Source organism: Mustela putorius, unplaced genomic scaffold, assembly GCF_011764305.1.
Source record: "Mustela putorius furo isolate JIRA1106 unplaced genomic scaffold, ASM1176430v1.1 tig00003932_pilon_pilon_pilon:0A:0A, whole genome shotgun sequence".
Classification (NCBI taxonomy): Eukaryota; Metazoa; Chordata; class Mammalia; order Carnivora; family Mustelidae; genus Mustela; species Mustela putorius.
In genome coordinates this window covers 1,628,891-1,648,573 of record NW_025422077.1, presented here as the reverse complement: position 1 = coordinate 1,648,573, position 19,683 = coordinate 1,628,891, and positions in this window count along the sequence as shown.

The following is a 19,683-nucleotide window of genomic DNA, read 5'->3' as shown; positions in this document are numbered from 1 at the left end:
AAATGCTTATAGCTTACAAACTAACATGAAGTGGACTATTATGTGGCTTCAGATTTCTGGTTTCGTTACTGAGAATGTTTTAATAGGTTCATCAAATGATTATGTTAGTTCATATAGACACAAGTAATACTGAAAATACAGTTCTGTATCTTTCAAAACTATGTTCAAAGGAAACTCAAAAAATCTACTTGTTGTAAGTTAACTTTTCTTCTATAAAAATATTTATCCCAAAATAATATCATATTCTTGCCACAGTAGGACACTGTTAAGCTGTCAGTCATTGCCCACTATACGACTAAAATTACATGTGAAAAAAAATTTCATATTGTAATTTCATGGTTCTTCTTGAACAAAGAAAATCTGATTGATTGCAATCATTTACACAGCCAGAAAAGAGAAGAGTATAAAAAAATTCAAATATATCATTTTAGGCTTCTATCTACAAAGCTTTGAGAAGTGAACTAAATGAGAAATCCTACACTCTTTCCAGATTGCATAAAGCAGCTGTGAATTCAGATTCCACACTTCATCTGTCATTTTGATGTGCATTCTTTTGATCCCCGGAAAGAAATATATTTATAATTTCCAAAAGAACTGCCTCAGAGGTAAGTGGTATCCAAATATTGTTCTGCAGAGATAAAAAATATACAATGTCAGTGGTATTTGGCTGTGGATTGATGATACATCACACAAGAATATAAAGACATCATTCCTATAAAACTTGTAACATTATGGTTTAGGGACTATTTAACCTTTAACACAAATCATTTTTATTTCCCCAGTGGAATTCAAAGCACTTTATTCTGTTATATTGTATTTCTTTTTGTTTCACCATTTTCCCTGCACTACGCCCACTGAAAATTTTGTCTCTGGCAAGCAGCAAAGAAGCAAAGAATAAGGAACATGCTTGCAAGGCAAACACACTGAGAAAACTGGAAAGCCAATTTTCTTGAGAAGGTATATTTTTGATGTAAATAAGCTTAAGTTCGTGACAACAAAAAGATCCTTAAAAATTAGAAATTGGCTTTTTTGTTTTGTTTTGTTTTTTGTTTTTTTTTTTTTTTTTTCTGATGAGCTCTGCCAGGCAAACTGAGGAGTAAACACTAACCAATAGAAAATGCAAAAAAGAAAGATACTGGCAGCAGTAAATTTTATCCCAGTATAATTCCTATTCGATGTTGTAGAATGTTCTATCAGAATTACTTGAAGGCACATCACTGACAGTGTGTAAAGAGAAGAAAACAACAAACTTTAAGCAATCTTGAAAATAAGGGAAAGAAAGGGCAGAGTTGGAGAGATCATTTCATAAACACCCTGGCATCAGTGACAAATCCTGAGTTCTTCTGTTGCTGTTTTTGGTGACGATATGTACTTTCCTTAAGGACTTTCTCCGTATGTGGGTGAGATTTAACATCTCTTCATTCTACCCTGACAGAATAACATTGTTGTTGGCACACAGTGCGGAAGAGAAATCTAAATAATAGAACATTTTCAGTTCTATTAGGACAATAAAAATGATCTCTTCTAAAGATTAAATTATTCCTGAACCATACTGCTACAAAATTCATAGGAAAGATGTCTTTCAATGGGGAGCCATGCGTCATCAGTTCACAGCCAAGAAACAGGACATTGTACATTTCTGGTTTTGCAGAACTGCATTTGGATAGCATTTACCTCTACATAGGTCCTTCCAGATACAGGAACAATGGACATTGTACCTAAGAATGAGATAGGGATTCATGACTAAATGCAACAATGTATCATTCACCATAAAGGGGAATGTGTGAGATGTTTACCATGCGACTGTTTTGTGTTTCTTCAATTTTAAAAGCAAGTGAGTTCTTTCTGCACAGAGAGAAGAATAGTTTGATTTAATATAAATTAACATTTGAAATGAGTAGCTTTGCCTTTTAAAAAAAATCCTTGAGATGGGAAAGTTTTTCAAAGCTTACTAATTAATTATATTTAGGAGGCAATTTTCTAAAAGGATGCATAAGACTGTCAATTATCTACTGAAGTCAGATTATATAGAAAGTCATTCGAGGGAACTCTAAATATTTTAATTACATGAATGTCATATTCAGATGTTCACCGTACATTTCAAAAAAGTCTACAGGAATATTATTTTTTCATATGGGAAATATTATGCCAGACTCCAAATAACTCTAAGAAATGACTTCCTCATCTTTATTTTCATGTGGCTTCTTCTGTCACTCCCCAAGTTACTAAAGGTTTTCTGGACTAAATGACAATTTGGTGGAAGGTTGATTTTTAGGATATTTTCAGGAAAAGCCTTTATCTTTTGTGTACATTTCTCTTATGCTATGGTCTTAGTATAGCATACAATATTATGCGTTTATCACTTTAATGGAGGATAAAAGATTAAGGATATTTTATCCACTTATAACAACATAAAATTAATTTACTATCTGATAGCACCAAAACTGCTTATTTCTAGGTACCTGTAAATATTCCACAGACATTACTGTGTTTTTGTCTCTAAGATGAATTGGATACATTTTTTCCATGTTCTTCCAAGCATTAGTTTGGGAGGTTTCAATTCATTTAAGTTTCTATCTACAAGCAAATAGAGAGGGGCATATGCTACACATGGGTGAAAGAGATTGACTTTTAAAAAACAAACAAAAAAAACCCAAAAAAACCCAATAACTACAACAAAAAATCCACTTAATATCCACTGTCACAAAATATCCACTTTCTATCTACTATCGTATTGCCACAAAAGCCAATGCTACTTGAAATGGAATGTTACATTCGAACTTGAAATCTCAAAACATGAAAAACATAATTTTCTTCCATATATTACTTCCTTTGATTTGTAAAGCCAAACTAAAACCCCCCCCTCTCCATCAGTGTGCCTCCACCTTGCACAGAGCTCAGTTTTCTCTCTCTCAGCCCAGCAATATTTCTTGTGACTCAGTTTCTGACTGGAAAACCAATTTATATAAAAATTGGTTTATGAAGTAAGGCACTCCACTACACTGCACTCGCCCCTTTCATATTTAGAATATAAGTTATTTGTAAAAGTCATCCATTTCAACATTGTTGCATTCATCTTTAGAACCGGACCACCCATGATAAAGTATATCTATCTTTACCTCTTGACTCACCTAGCCGTATTGTATGAATGAACACCGTGAGGTCGTGATCGGCAGTTTTCATCTGAAACTGTTTTTTATTTTTATTCCTTAGTTCTACAATGTTAGGAATTTCACCCCAGCAAACTTGTGAAGGTGATTTCTGACACAAAGTGTGGGCCACATTAATCTTCAACAAAGAGGTGTCTCAAAGGTATAATCTCACAAGAAATCAGGAAAGTGAACCATATTCTACATAGTATTTTATAAGGTGTTTAGATAGTAATAACAGCAGCAGACACTCTCATTGATCGCATCCTTTGCTTGTGAACGAAGATGAATTTTTTTCTTAGATGACATAAACTCATTGCTTTTTACGTTCCAAGAATCTGCTCAGAATCCAATGACAAATCACCGACCTTCCAGATAGCTCAGTACACAATGGTTGAAACCATGGGAACATATGCAGATGGGTGGCTTCGTCACTATGGACAGCAAGAGCTCCCTTGCAATTCAGACTTAAAACAGATCGTGGTTAACAAGGAAATAACTGAGGATGACTCCTGTGCCTTGGCTAAATATTTCTTTAAAAGAATTTATTTATTTATTTGTCAGAGAGAGACAGAGAGAGAACATAGGCACAGGGAAATGCAAGCAGAGAGGGTAGCAGGCCCCCTGCTGAGCAAGCACACCCCCCCCCCTATGTGGGACTTGATTCCAGGACTCTGGGATCATGACCTGAGCCGAAGGCAGATGCTTAACCAACTGAACCACCCAGGTGTCCCTTGACTAAATATTTCTAAATAGGATTTAAGAATTATCTTAAGTCCAAAATTAACTGATCATCTGCTAAGAATTACCTTTAGTCAGTTAGCTTTAAGGTAAACTTTTCCAAAATGATCCAACAGACATAACAGCCATGTACTTGTGTGCATGCACACACACAAAATCATTTCATGAGTGTGTCCCAGTTATAGACCTCATGCCCACAAGTTCCTTACTACATCATAATTCCATTGATAATGCATCAGAAGAAAATATATATATATATGTATATATATACATTTTTTAACTTAATATGAACTGATTATTTATCCATACTTTCTACTTTCAACTTTCTGGGCAACAGTTATTTCAGCTAGCCTTTTGTTTGCAAATGTTTATTTTTCTGTACTTTTTTTTCTCCATTTAGCAAGAGCGTCTCTAAATCTACCATTTAAAAAGATATTGATGTATTGATGTACAACTTTTTAATTTAAATTCCAGCTACTTAAGACACAGTGTAATGTTAGTTTCAGGTATACAAATAGTGATTCAACCCCTCCATACAACTCACTGGTAAAATGTCTACACTACCCAAAGCAATCTATACATTCAATATAATCCCTACAGCACTGTAGGGATATAATCCCAACAGCATTTTTCACAGAACTACAATGAACAATCCTAAAGTTTGTGTGGAACTATAAAAGACCCTGAATGGCCAAAGCAAGCTTGACTAAGAAAAGCAAAGTTGGAGGCATCACAATTCCGGACTTCAAGTGATATTACAAAGCTGTAGTTCTCAAAACAGTATGATCCTGGCACAGAAACAGACACATAGATCAATGGAACAGAACAGAAAACCCAGAAACAAATCCACTACTATATGTCAACTGATCTTCAACAAAGTGGGGTAGAATATCCAAAGGGGAAAAGACAGCCTCTTCATCAAATGGTGTTTAGTAAACTTGACAGCTACATGCAAAACAATGAAACTGGACCACCTGATCACACCATACACAAAAATAAATTCAATATGCACTGAAGACCTAAATGTGAGACCTGAAACCATCAAAATCCTGGAGGAGAACATAGGCAGTGACCTCTATGACAGTAGATATAGCAATTTCCTTCTAGATCTGTCTCCTGAGGCAAGGGAAGTAAAAGGAAAAATAAACTATTGTAACTACATCAAAATAAAAATCTCCTGCACAGCAGAGGAAACCATCAACAAAACTGAAAGCCAACCTAAGGAATGGGAGAAGACATTTGCCAATGACATTTCCAATAAAGGATTAGTATCCAAAATTGATAAAGAACTTATAAAACCCAACACCCCAAAAATGAGTAATCCAAATAATAAATGGGAAGAAAACATGCATAGACATTTTTCCAAAGAAGACATACAGACCCACAGACACTGAAAAGACTTTTTAAAAAAATTCATGATATGACTGTTTTTGAGAGTGGTGATTCTTATTTGCATCAAAAACATAAATGCTCTCAAAGTCTTAGTCTTTCCCTCTCAGTTCATTAAGTCTTTTATAACGTATGTTTTCCTTATGTAGTTCATTGCTATTGCTGTAGTTTGTATTAAAATGGACACTTAAATTATGGTTTTTTACCCTAGATACACTTTACATGTTAAATACATAAGAACAGTGTTTCAGCTCCACTAAATAATAGATTTTCAAATGTCCTAATAGGCTTATCTTCTCGATTTAACTTTTAGAACTTTACAGTTTTTAGAGATACTTATTGAAAAAAAACTAAGCATTTTTTTTTTTTTAAAGACAGACATTTTGTAAATATCATGACAATGAAACATAGTTCACATCAGGGTCACAGGGAGGCGGCCAGAGGAAGACATGAAATGTTGGTCAACTCCAGAGCCTCCAGTGACTGGCCATGTACAATTACTATTGTGGGGGGATGTGGGCATGGAGTTTGTAGCTCTTCCAATTTTCCAGATGAGCCTGGGAATTGGGATTTTGATCTTATATCTCATGGCTTTTTAGCGCCGGCTCAAAATTGCTTGCATTTCTGAAGGGGAACCATGCATGATTAAATGTAGACCTGATGTGATCAGGACCTCCATGTCTGTCCTCAAAGCTTTCAAAACCAACCTCCCCCTTTTTATAAAAGGGGAAGTGGAGATTTAGAAATGGAAGTCATTTGCCCAAACACACAGAGCAAGGTAATGAACTTCAAAATCTGCTACTGGACGATATGAAATATACTACATTTAAAGTGTGTCTCCATAAGTGAATTCATTGTGATTAAATTTTGAATCAAACTCTCAATAAAGATTAAAGAACAGCAAAGAGAGAAACCCGACTAAAATAACACAGGTCACCATCTGCCCTGGATTATTTCAAATTCAACCTGAATGTAGGTTGAGGCCAATTTCTGAATATTTGTGTTGTCAGAGCAGGATAAAGGCAGAACTCTCAATTGCACTGTAAAGCAAGTGTCTTACAGAGAAGTACATTTTAACATGTGCAATTACTCCATGATTTCAGAGAGACATTAACAACGAATGTAGGCCAAAAATTCTGGATGGCTAAATTATCTTGACTGGCTCTTTGGGCCACGTCAGACGCTATTTGATCCTCGCCACATAGCGACACCCTCTGGTACTTAAACAGCAAGGCCAAAAGAATCTCATTAAAAAAAGAAATGCATTTGGTAAACATTTCATGGAGCCAGTACCCGCTGGAAAATAAAGTTCTGTGGATCTCGCCAAACCGATTTGGTGAGTATATGAAAGGATTCTATAAAGGCATCTCCTCTCAGCAATGTTGTCCTGAAATTATGCTACTTTTCTAGGCTAAAGTAAATAAAATTGTGTTTTGACAGAAATATTGTTAACTACATTCAAAGACCATACAAAACGACTGGACACCTTTAGGTTAATTAGCTTAAAAGTTTTAAATGCTAACTGCGTAACTTATAGCACTTCACTCTTGCCTTTTCCTCAGCATATAAAATAAGGTTAAAAGGTTCTAACTAAATAAGATTAAGCATTGCTAAGGGAACGCTTTTAAAACTGTCTCATACCGTTAATTGGCACACAATAAATTTCTGTGAATCCTTCCTGAAATTCTGTTTCAGAAGAACAGCAGCAGATTTTAGCATTCTTCTTTCTTCCTAAATATACTACATTAACCTTTGCCTTTATAATTTGTTAGGCATTAAAGGAGGCCTTATAGCATTTAAAAAATAAATAAATAAAACCTCAGATTTATTGTAGCTTCTTCTAAACTCACAGATTTTTTTTCCAAGCATGAAATTCTATTTAAACCAATATGCACAGTGAATGTATATATGAATGTTACCAGAAATGAAAGTAAGCATGACACACTACCATCAACCCTTCCTCATTTGCACAGAAAGTGAGGGAGATGCATACATTTTTCTGATAATGTGCCTTTGCCTTTGGAAAACATCTTTCTTTAGATACAGTTCACTGCAGATGTTTCTGAAGACTTGGTCACTTAACAACAATTATATAAGATGACAAAGCTCTGTGAGGAGGAGCATATAAAATTTTGCAAACCTTTTTTCTTTTTTAAGATTTTATTTATTTATTTGATACACAGAGATCACAAGTAGGCAGAGAGGCAGGCCGGGAGAGAGGAGGAAGCAGGCTCCCTGCTGAGCAGAGAGCCCGATGTGGGGCTGGATCCCAGGACCCTGAGACCATGACTGGAGCCGAAGACAGAGGCTTTAACCCACTGAGTCACCCAGGCGCCCCGCAAACCTACTTTCTGAGCTCCCCTATTCACAATAACTGCTCCGAAGAGCATTTCAGGGCTGACCCCTTGGCGGACTTACCTATTCAACAGCTATTTCCTGGGCACCTACAAAGCCCAGATGCCAGTTTCATTACAATGCCTCTAGCAGGGCACAAGAGAGGCCAAGTTTCTACCATCCAGGGCTAACATTCTTGCGGGGAAAGACACACAAAAAAACCAGGAGACAAGGTAAATACATAAAAATCATGCAGTCATAACTGTGGCATACAAAAATCCAACTGGGTCAAGGGACTGAGTGGGCTACCCTTAATCTCCGAAAACACTGGCAGAAATTTTCCTTTTCTGAGCAGTAGATCATGAACCCTGATTCCGAGTACAAGTATTTACATTTCTTTACTTTCTCTACTCTCATTCTTCATCTAGTCGCTAGTCCTGTATTTAATGTTATGATGATATAAAGATGAAGCTGAATTGTTCTGAATAAAAAGACTAGTATTTTTGACTTTGGAGGGCACTCCGCAGTATGTTTCAATATCCTTCGTGTGCACAACAGAAAGGAGCTGCTCCTGCCCTGCGAGCATTCTTTGTGGGCTTCATCCAGATAAAACATTACTTTGCATTTAGTGTACACGCTGTGGTGGACGGCTGTTCTCTCCCTTACTCTTCTGCCACTGGATCGTCCATTAACTTCGCAGTGCTCCAGCTGGCTCAAGTTTGGGAAGATGCTTTTCTGAAACTGAGGTTGAGATGTGAATCCCCATGTATTAGTCAAGTGGACAGAAGCCTCTAGAGTGAAATTATCCTCATCCTCACCATTAAACAGACTGGACAAGAGATTTTTCAGTTGAACAGCGGAGCTTGGCTCTTTGGAAATATGAACACACAGAGTGGAAGACTAAACAAATTTTCTAGGGAAATACAGCACGTAAAATGCTTAATGTGATATGCATGTGAGACAAATAAAAACTACTTTGATAACATATACAACAACCCTAGAACTCCTAAATGTCTACGTTTAGATTGGATTTGGATTATAAGTGAATTAACCCTGAACGTAACTGAACTGACCCTAAACACTACTGGAGGATGAGATAATTATCTCATGATAATTAGTCCATGATTTGGTCTAAGCTCAGGTTAATCATTTGACAGAACTTTTAAAAATTGTGTGACAAAGAGAGAAGATACAAATTCATCTTTTCATTAGAAAACAGATCACTTTTTAAATGAAGGGCATGGGAAGTTTTTTTAACAGCGTCTTTCTAACAAATTCACATGGGCCCAATAGTGAAAAGAAAAACAGTAAGGCACTCTAGGCAGAAGTTTAAAAGTTTTAAAAGACCCAACGATTGCAGACGGCAGCCCATATAAGGACAGGATAAATCATTCAACAGGACACACGTGCATCCATGTGCACCTCCTCCTGAAGGCAAAAGGAAGTGATATATACCAAGGATGTTTTTATTAATGAAGTAGATCATGAGATTGTATAACTGTAGTAAGCAAGGATGTAAAAGATTAATTAGCTCATTATTTTAGATAAATTCTCAGGAAAGAATAGATACAGGATATCTCTAACACCTTTATCTTGAAGATTTGTAGCTTTTTTAATTCAAAGAAGTTTGATATTTACCAGGAAAAGGAAAGGTGGAAAAGAAAGCAAGACAAAAGCTACTGAACCCTGAAGACATTTTGTGAAAAACATATGAATTTTCTTATGTGATTTTTAACAAGTGGATGACTCCTTACACTCTGGCCTTTCCTCCCCCCCCAGCAGTTCAAAGTGGGGAGAAACTGATTGTGTTTTGTTTTTATTTTATTTTATTTTATTTTGTTCAAGCTAAATACAGTCTCATCAGCAGTAACTGGGGAACTGTTACACTTACAACTAGCGCAAAGAGTGAAGAGATTACACCAGTTAAACACCAGTTGGATGAAATCTGTAATGGGAGGGAAGGAATCTATTTCTTCATGAGCAAGGTACTGAGAAAGGGCAAGAGAGATAGATGGTAGGAGCAAAAATAATCACCTTAGCATTGCTCAAGATTTACTTGAACATCTTTGAGTTTCTTTCTTTTTGAAGCGACTCAAGACTCTAAGAATTACATCAGAGACAGACCTATTTTAAAAAAATGAACATGGGCGCCTGGGTGGCTCAGTGGGTTGGGCCGCTGCCTTCGGCTCAGGTCATGATCTCAGAGTCCTGGGATCGAGTCCCGCATCGGGCTCTCTGCTCAGCAGGGAGCCTGCTTCCCTCTCTCTCTCTCTGCCTGCCTCTCTGACTACTTGTGATTTCTCTCTGTCAAATAAATAAATAAAATCTTTAATAAAAAATAAATAAATAAATAAATAAATAAATGAACATGTTCATATCACAGTGTATGACAAATCAAGGGACCAATTTTATGCCAATCCTGAGGGAACCAACACGTCAATCATCCAGAATGGTTTCCTGGAGCATGTCCTCTCAGTATGGGTTTTATTTTAGCAACTGATGTTCTCACTGCGAGCCCTAGGAGGAGTAATAGTAAATTCTGTGGCGAGAAGTCCTTTCTAAATATACTCATTGACTCCTTGTCCACCTAAGAGTAAAATGCAACAGCTTTTTATTGACTGATCTTTATTAGCAATATGAATGTGTAAATCCACCAACCAGAGATTAATCTGGCCAAGCACACACTACGCTAGGTAATACAAATGCCAAAGAGAATAGAAAAACTCCAACTACCGGGAATCAACTCTTGACAGGAAAGACAGGCAAATAATTAAAGTATCAGAATGCTAGGAGTCAGACTTGTAACACAGATAGAAAATGCTACAGACACTCCACTTGGAACGCCTGATTCTGTTATTTTAGTTGTATATTTTTGATAAGAGTCCAGTGTCCCAGGCACATGGATCAAGATCCATTCTTTTCAACAATTCCTACGTTCAGACATTCAGAGAAGTGTTAGTACAACAGAGTAGCAAAAGCTGATGCAGGGTCAATGACAGGACGAAAGGACGCAGAGAGAGAGGAGTGGAGGGAGCGGGGGAGACAGAGAAGTCGGAAGGAAGGGGAGGGGCCATAATAAAGTATGTAAAGGAAACAGTTCCTCAGGCAAAGAGTTCTCACCGCTTTTCTTAAAATAATGATTAACTGCCTTCATATTCCTGTCTACTAGGAATATGAAAAATCATCTTATTACAGAAGCCTGTTTTATAGATTTTTAGAAAAGATCAGGACTCAAACTTTGCTTTCTTCTTGACATTCATGACCATAAGAAAATGAAAAATTTCAAAAGCAGAAAGTCTCTTGAATTGGTTAAAGCAGTTACCGATGTGGAAGTCATTTACGAGCTAACCATTTACGAGAGGAAAAGCAAGTTGATCCAGCTGTCACCTTCAGGCATTCTGTGTAGACAGGCACCCAGTCTTGCAACTATCCATTCCCAGCAGGACATTTCTGTATCTCCACAAGCATGATGAAATGCAGTTAAACGGTTACACAGTTTTCAGTAAATGTGATGAATAAAGAAAAGTCATCTAGAAAATTCTACATTGTGTTTTGTTTTTTTTTTTTTTTTTTATGAATTACATTCACATTCACCCAACAATCTTTACTGGAGAGAAGATTCTCTATATCTCTGCATTGGTATTTGTAGATTATACCAAGTAGTCTCTAATTATCATCCCATGGTAGACAGAAAAATTAATCTAACTTGTATTTACAATCACTTCTAATCTCAGTTCTTGCAGTTTATTTGCCTTCCATATACAATGCTTTGAGTAAATGTTTCCTTTTTTGAGTTCTTTTTATCGTGATTCAACTCCGTCTTAATTTTAAAGTTCTCTAAGCCTTACATACTTTATATATATATATATTTTTTGGTGTTCTAAAATTCACTGTTTATGCACCACACCCAGGGCTCCATGCAATCCGTTGCCCTCTGTAATACCCACCACCAGGCTCACCCAAGCCCCCACCTTCCTCCCCTCCAAAACCCTCGGTTTCTTTCTCAGAGTCCACAGTCTCTCATGGTTTGTCTCCCCCTCCAATTTCCCCCAACTCACTTCTCAAGCCTTACATATTACAGAGTAAATCAGGAAGCTATTAAACTTTGCCACCTCTGGAATCTGAGTGTGGCTTTTAGCTACACATTTCTACTGTTTTATAATCCCTTCTAAACTTGATATACAGTCTTCTCTGAGGTTTGTCCAGGTAGCTTAGACATCTAATCCATTTCCTTTTTGAGAATGTGACTCAAGAGTTTGGGGGTATTGGAAGTATTCAGGTCAGGTTGGTAACAGCTCGGGCCTTAGCAGTATCATACAGCCAGCAAGGTTTAGAACTTCCATAAAACTTTTAAATTCTTGGTTTTATTTCTCCTGCAATGTTTTTACCCCTCCTCCAGTGCTTATCATAAACTTTTATGTTAGAAAAGAAAATATAGGAACTAGAAACCTATACCATATATTTTTTTTAAAGTTAGCATTTTTTTTTTTTTTAAGAGGATAAAGATTGGTCACACAGTGGTAATGTTACCAAAGGCCGTAAGAAACAAAATCAACAGATCTAGTCTTCCTAGTTAGGAAAGCTAATCCACGAAGCCTGATTCAATAAACTGCAAGATTATATTAAAAGATTTTAAATGCAGTACTGAAAAAACATCAAACCTATTCATTGTCCTCAGCATTTTCAACCCTATAAACTTAACAAAGGTATTTCAGCTCCCTTAGTAGACATTATCCAAAAAACAGAGAATTTCAAAACATATAGTAAGACTGACTTGACTTTTACATTTTGTTTCACGTATCACTCATGTCACCAAAGAAAACTTAGGTGATGGCTTCTGAATAGGTTCATGACAAATGAGACATTGATAACCTCTTAAAAAAATAGCTTAAGACTAAATAATGGACATCTTAACACTGAAATCCTTAACACTGCAACAGAGGCACCATGTAGGATATTTTGGATATTGTCTTCCTGAGCAGAATTTATATTGTGAGCAGCTGAACAAACCATTTGCTAAAGATGTATGTCTTAAATTGCACTTAGGTGATTATTTTATCTTGATCCCATAACACAAAAATCTAGTAACGTGCAAATAGAATCCTGCAAAGCAATTTTTTTTTTCTATGTGCAGGGTAAAGGGATACCACTTCTAAGTCTAAAAGGGGAAGTAAGTGGGATCACAAGGGAATGCATTTTATTGATTTACCAAAGAAAGGGAGCAAGCGCTATTGGCTCACACTACTTGGTCTTGACGCAGATACAACTTTGCTGAGAAGAGAATGAGCGTGAGGTAATGCCATCATAAATAATTGCTTAAATCATCTTGGCACTATGGAAGCTGAAATTTTGTAAAAGGAGAAAGCCCCGTAAATGTAAAAGCATAGTAAAGGCAAGCTCTTAAGGTAATTGAGGAGTTTTCATTGGACAGAAGCTTCATACAATACAAAGCTTTAAATCTAAGTATGGAGTTCCCTCTGGCTAATAACTGTAGATCAAAGCAGCTTTTACATTTTTTACTACCAGCTTCAGCTACTGCAAACAAAATTAAAGGGACTAATGGAACATACCCAATTAAATAGCCTTCCATCCAATGTTGTACAATGACACAAGAAGGAGAGGGTGTTTCTTACAAATAGCCCAAAAGCTTTTAAATGTCTTTCTCGTCTAAATATTGAAATCAATATTGATCGATATATTTAAAAAAGAAAAACCCAACAATGGATTTAATAAAGACCATTAAGATGTACTAGTATAATTTCCAGGATTTATTCTTGCCTCTTTTGGGAATGCCTAATATTGAAAAAGGAGTGGAAAATGTAATGCCATTAACTTCATGTTTTTTGTCCATTTTTCTGAACTACTCTCTAATCTCAATATATACAAGTTTTACTATGGTCCAATCTAATTCAACATTTTCAAAGATTTTACTTCTTTTTAACTAGCATGTTGACAAAATTATCTAGTAGATAATAATAAAAGATACGTAATCTGCTAAGTGATTTACATTTATCATTTTGTTTCATCTTTATGGGAAAACCTGATAGGAAATCATCTCATTTTGTAGCTAAGAATAGCAGAGAGAGGTTAAGCCATGTAGGTTCATGCACATGAACTCCTACAGCCAGCAAATCTGGGGCCGGCCCTCGACAGGGAGGCAGCATGGTAGATACTAGCGATTATTTCTGCCATGTGCCACCTTTGTCTCCTCCCAAGTTGGTTGCCTGCTTGTGCCTCAATTCCCTCTTCAGTACATTAGAGCAATGACTTCAAAGGGTTGTGATATTAAATGTGTGAATATTATTAATATACTATATATATATATACATATACTAATACTATATACCTATACTAATATACATATGAAGTTTTGGTAAATAAAAGAGGTATCTCAGAGTTTTCACCAAAACAGAATTTTCTTCTGTATTTTACAATACTGTCCCTTGACTACTTTCCCAGAGTGGCTGGTTTCCATTAAATGTATCATCTACCGAGTGTGCAAAGGAGGCAATGCAGAAAATTATATGTCGCGCAGGAGTTCTTGGTCGAATGGAACTCATTAAGTAATAGACAACAGAACTCATGAAAATAACTGAAAAGGAAGATTTTAATGTATATGCCTGACAAGCCATCAATTTCAAGAATATCTACCGAAGATATTTTTAGCCAAATAATATATTAATTCAGAATTTGCTTTAAAAGCTGTGTCCATGCCTATAAAATTTATGAGAAATTTTGTGAAGTACATTACTTTTTCAAGTAATTCTCATTAAAAATGGGCTTTTCTAAAAAAAAAATATATATGTATATATAGAGAGAGATACAGATAGATTCAAAGATTCAAGCACTACTTTCCATTACTCCCTTAATTTTTCCCAAATGTTGTACTGTGCACATAAAACTTATCTTGTTTTTGTTTTTAGATTTTATTTATTTATTTAACAGACAGAAATCACAAGTAGGCAGGGAGGCAGGCAGAGAGAGAGAGGGGGAAGCAGGCTCCCTACCGAGCAGAGAGCCCGATGCGGGGCTCGATCCCAGGACCCTGAGATCATCTGAGCCGAAGGCAGCGGCTTTAACCCACTAAGCCACCCAGGCGCCCAAAATTTATCTTGTAATACAAATTATAATTCGTCTTAAGACAAATTGTACGTATTACTTGCAAATATCACTTTATGCTTTAAAAAACATTTCCTAGAAGAAACCGGAGAATTATTCTACATAAAACACAGAGAGGTAAAGTAAGATTGTTAGATCTAATCTTCTTTGTTTAAAAACAAAAACATCGTATTGTTTTTAATCTGCAAAAAAAAAAAATGCCAATGAATTAAATCTTTTTTCAACTGTTTATACAGCAATGTGTTTGGTTGTACTATGTGGTAAATAAGTTATGCACTGCACAATATACAAGGGTATACAGTATGATGCAAGAATGTAAGTTTTTATAGTATAGAAAGACTAAGACTGAAAGTCTAAAATGTAAGGCACCCTGACACAGAAAGACAAAAGCTTAGATCTTATTTTAATTCTCAGTACCAGCATAATAAAGGAGACTTTTGGTAATTTAATTTGGTGTGTTTCAATTTCCTTTGCCCATAGGTCTAAATTCTATTAAGTGGCTAGTATTAGGCAGTTCCCTTTCACATTTAATCATAGACTAGCCAAGGAAGCAGTGCATCCTGTAAATATTTAAGAACATGAAATGAGAATGAACTTACTTAATAGTGTCCCTACCAAGTAATAAAAGTATGATATATTGATAAATATAAAGTACTAAGCAGATTACAGATATATTTCATTTTACTCAACAGATGCCTAAAAAGTTGTATATAAATCATATTTTTTCCCTAACTGAACCATGATTTAAATAAAACTGAATCCGTAAAGAGATCTGCTGTGCCCCTTACCTCCCTTTCTTCCTGGTGAGTGAGACCTCATCTGACCACTGAAGTGTTCTCTAGGTAGAGTCACTGCTGTCTCTAATTGGGGATGACATCAAAGCTTGCAGATGAAGAGTCAGTAGACTCCAATCAGATGTACAGGGACCTGATAAGGATGTGGCAAGCTGATCAGTGATCAATGAGAGCAGAAACTAGTGTGCCCTTCCTCTCACAGGATATCAGCCCCTTGATAAATCCCATTACTGGAACCAGGGAATGATGGGAAGTTCTAGAAAATTACCAGACTTGGGGGGCCTGGGTGGCTTTGTGGGTTAAGCCACTGCCTTCGGCTCAGGTCATGATCTCAGGGTCCTCGGATCGAGCCCCACATTGGGCTCTCTGCTCAGCGGGGAGCCTGCTTCCTCCCCATCTCTCTCTCTACCTGCCTCTCTGCCTACTTGTGATCTCTGTCAAATAAATAATAAAATCTTTTAAAAAAAAAGAAAATTAACAGGCCTAAATATATGTAATCTAATGGACAAGAATAAGCAAGACAGTAAGACATGCAGAATCTAAAAAAAAAAGATTGAAGAGACAGGCACAATTTGAACACCACTGCAGGAACACAGAGAACTGACAAGGACATTCAAACTCAACACACACACAGACTAACTTCTGGATTTTAAAGGACAGGATTTATGAACTTGATCTTACAAAGTATCAGAAGAAAAAAAGGAAAAAAAAAACCACCACTGAAGATACAAACAAGTCCAACGAACCATGGCATCTGCAACGTAGTAAATTAATTGTTAGAATATTATAGTCTCCACAGAATGCAGAGTGATATGCACAACAACTTACTAGTTTCAAGGCAACATATCACTGTTATCAGAGTAAAAATGGATACTTTTGGAAATGCAATGATGTTGAAAATTTTTCATCTATATACCAACTGTAGGAAATACATTCAAAACTAATTCTAAAAAGCCACCAAATCAGAATGCATACTACAGTACGTAAGACAATGAGAAGAATGTCATAAGGAGTAAGTCACTAAACATGTAACATGCTTGTACATACGGAATGACACTGCAGAGCGTCAATATTGTATAAGGATTTTTGAAGGAACATACTGCAGGGACAAAGACCCAATAATAGCAGGGTATTAAAAGTAACAACCATCATAGGAAACGGTAGATGCTTAAGTGGGCTTTGAGATTACAAAAGTCTTATTTAAAATGTCCTAGTCTCACTGGAGGAGACTGCGAGAGTAGGTAAATATAAAAGCATTCAGTGTGTCCTCTCTTATTTAGGAAGACAGAGAGAGAAGAAGTAGAGAATTTGAGCATTCTACAAGATAACAGAGAAGTGACAAAATTCATTTATTAAAGAGAGTGAGCAAAAATCCTATATATGTGTCAAATAATAACAAAAATTTAAAAATTAGAATTTTGAAAATATATTGAGAAAATAAAAATAATACCAGGAGATCTCAATAGCAAGTTTTCAAAATTATGTAGTCAGTAGTAAAAAATCTAAGTAAGATCAAGAATTTCTATAATACAACCAGCAAAATCTTAAAAGATCTTGTCCTTCAAGCTGCATATGTATTTACATATCCATGAATTTTTTTTTAAAAAGCAATCATGTATGTATAGAGTTTGGTATTATAATAGATATGAATGAAAATGTAGAGATGACTTACATTTTTAATTTAAATGGAATTTAAATTCATACAGCTCAAAGTAATCTTTGGATTGAAACCAATGGGTTAGAGTCAAATCCTCCTTTACAAAGAAAATTTACTCTTAAATATTTTAATTGTAAAAGAAAAACTATAAAGAAATTTATGACTCATTAAGAAATTGGGAAATTGGGAAATGCATAACAAAATAACTGTTTAAAATAAGGTAAACTCCTATTAAAATTTTTAATACAAGCCAAAATAGAAGACAGAAAAGAATATATAAATAAAATCAAAAGCATTAAAAAAAAAAAAAAAACAAGTATGTGTTTGAGAGAGAGAGAGAGACACCAACAGACAAAGACAGGCTGTGGTGTGGAGAGAGAAGCTTTGGGAAGACTCATTAAAGAAAAAGAAAGAGCGTTAAAGCAGACAAATTTAGAACAGAGTGCCCCCAACAAAGAGACAGAAAACAAGTTCTGTTTCAGTGGTGGTGGAGCATGGCAGGAAGCCAGGGCTGCCAATTAACAGTACTTTTAGTATTCGGCTAAAATAACTGCTGAAGGCCAGGTGTGGGCTAGTGCAGGGTTAAAACTCCAGAGTCCCACAACCATAGTGGAGATTATACCTACTCATAGGGTCACCTTCAGAGACCATCAATCTGAATGCACTCTGAGAAAAATCAGAAGCAGGGCAACAAACAGAAAACCAAACCAAACCCAACCAAAGAATGGGACAAGTAAAAGGAGAAATAGTCCTGTCTATAACCATACTGAGAGAATTTTTTTTTTCATATTTCTCTCACACAAAAAAGAAAATCGATACATATACAGAGATCTTAAGTGACATGTTAAGAAACTGGATTTTTTTTAAAGATTTTATTTATTTATCTGGGAGGGAGAACACAAGCATGACCACGCATGAGCTGGGGTAGAAGCGGGGGCAGAGGGAGAGGGAGAAGCAGACTCCCCACTGAGCAGGGAGCCCAGGTTCATTCCCAGGAGCCCAGGATCATGATCGGAGCCAAAGGTAGCCAGTTAACCGACTGAGCCACCCAGGTGCTCCAACAAACGTGATTTATTTTGCACTAATTGACATTATTTCTAAATGTGTATATGTGTATCTTAGGACCATACAATTCCACGCAGCAGAAATGGGAAATGAATGTGCTTGAATGCAAATGGATATATACAAGATTTTTATACAGCAAATGTTTTAAATATTCTAAAAGTAAAACTCATTCAAAATGTTATTAGTGTTCCAAGATTCATTGTTTACGTAAACAATGAATCTTGGAACACTACCACAAAAACTAATGATGAGTATGGTGACTAACATAATCTAAAAAATGTTTATCAGTGGAATGGATAATCAAATTGTGGTACATTTGTACTGGACAACTATTGAGTATTTTTGAGAAAGTATTAGACTCAATAACATGGTAGAATATTATAAACCCTATTAAGAAAATATGTCAGATCAAAGGAATACTTTCGGTATTTATTTGTACAAAGTTTGTTAAATAGACAAAACAAAACTGTAACAGTTAAGAATGTAAGCTTTAGTTATAAAAATTAAATAAAAGCATGGAAATGATTACTCTGAAACTCAAAATATTGGGAGCGTAAAATTATCACCAAAAAGCAAGAGGATTCTGGGTGCTAACAATGTCCTAGGTTTTAACATTGGTGGTAATTACACAAGGTTTAGTGTGTGCTGAATCACTGAATAGTGTGTACTATTTTTTCCCCCTAATCTGTGTATGTTCAAGTGGCTGAGAATGTTATAACACTTAAAAACAGAAATCAGGGGTGTCTGGGTGGCTCAGTGGGTTAAGCCACTGCCTTCGGCTCAGGTCATGATCCCAGGGTCCTGAAATCGAGACCCGCATCAGGCTCTCTGCTCAGCAGGGAACCTGCTTCCCTCTCTCTCTCTCTCTCTGCCTGCCTGCCTCTCTGACTACTTGTGATCTCTCTCTCTCTGTCAAATAAATAAATAAAATCTTTAAACAAACAAACAACAAAAAAACAGAAATCAGTGTGCCAAATATGGCAAATACAGCAAACTATTATTAATTGTGAAAGCAAGGCAATTGGTAAACAGCAGTTTGTTATAGTATGCACTAATTCTTTGTTTGAAAATTCCAATAGAGTTGAAATTGCATTTAGAATATAAAATGTATACAGATCTATTCTCTCTCTTCTGTTTTGTTTAGTAGTTTTCAAATTAATGATCATAATTGATCAAGAGCTATCTTCTTACCTAGAGTAGTATATCTAAGTTGTCAGATTGATCAGGGAAGCTCTTAAAGGAAAATGATGAAATCTAAATATAGATTTGCACAAAAGAAAGGCCAAAAAGGATATGTAATAACCAAATGAGTTTGTGCCCTAGTGGTACAGTCCTCTAGAGCCTTGAAATACAAATTATAATTAGTTTCCAAATCTTGAATGACTTTTCCTAGTAACTGAACCATTTAACATTGAAACAGCAATTCCCTTAATAG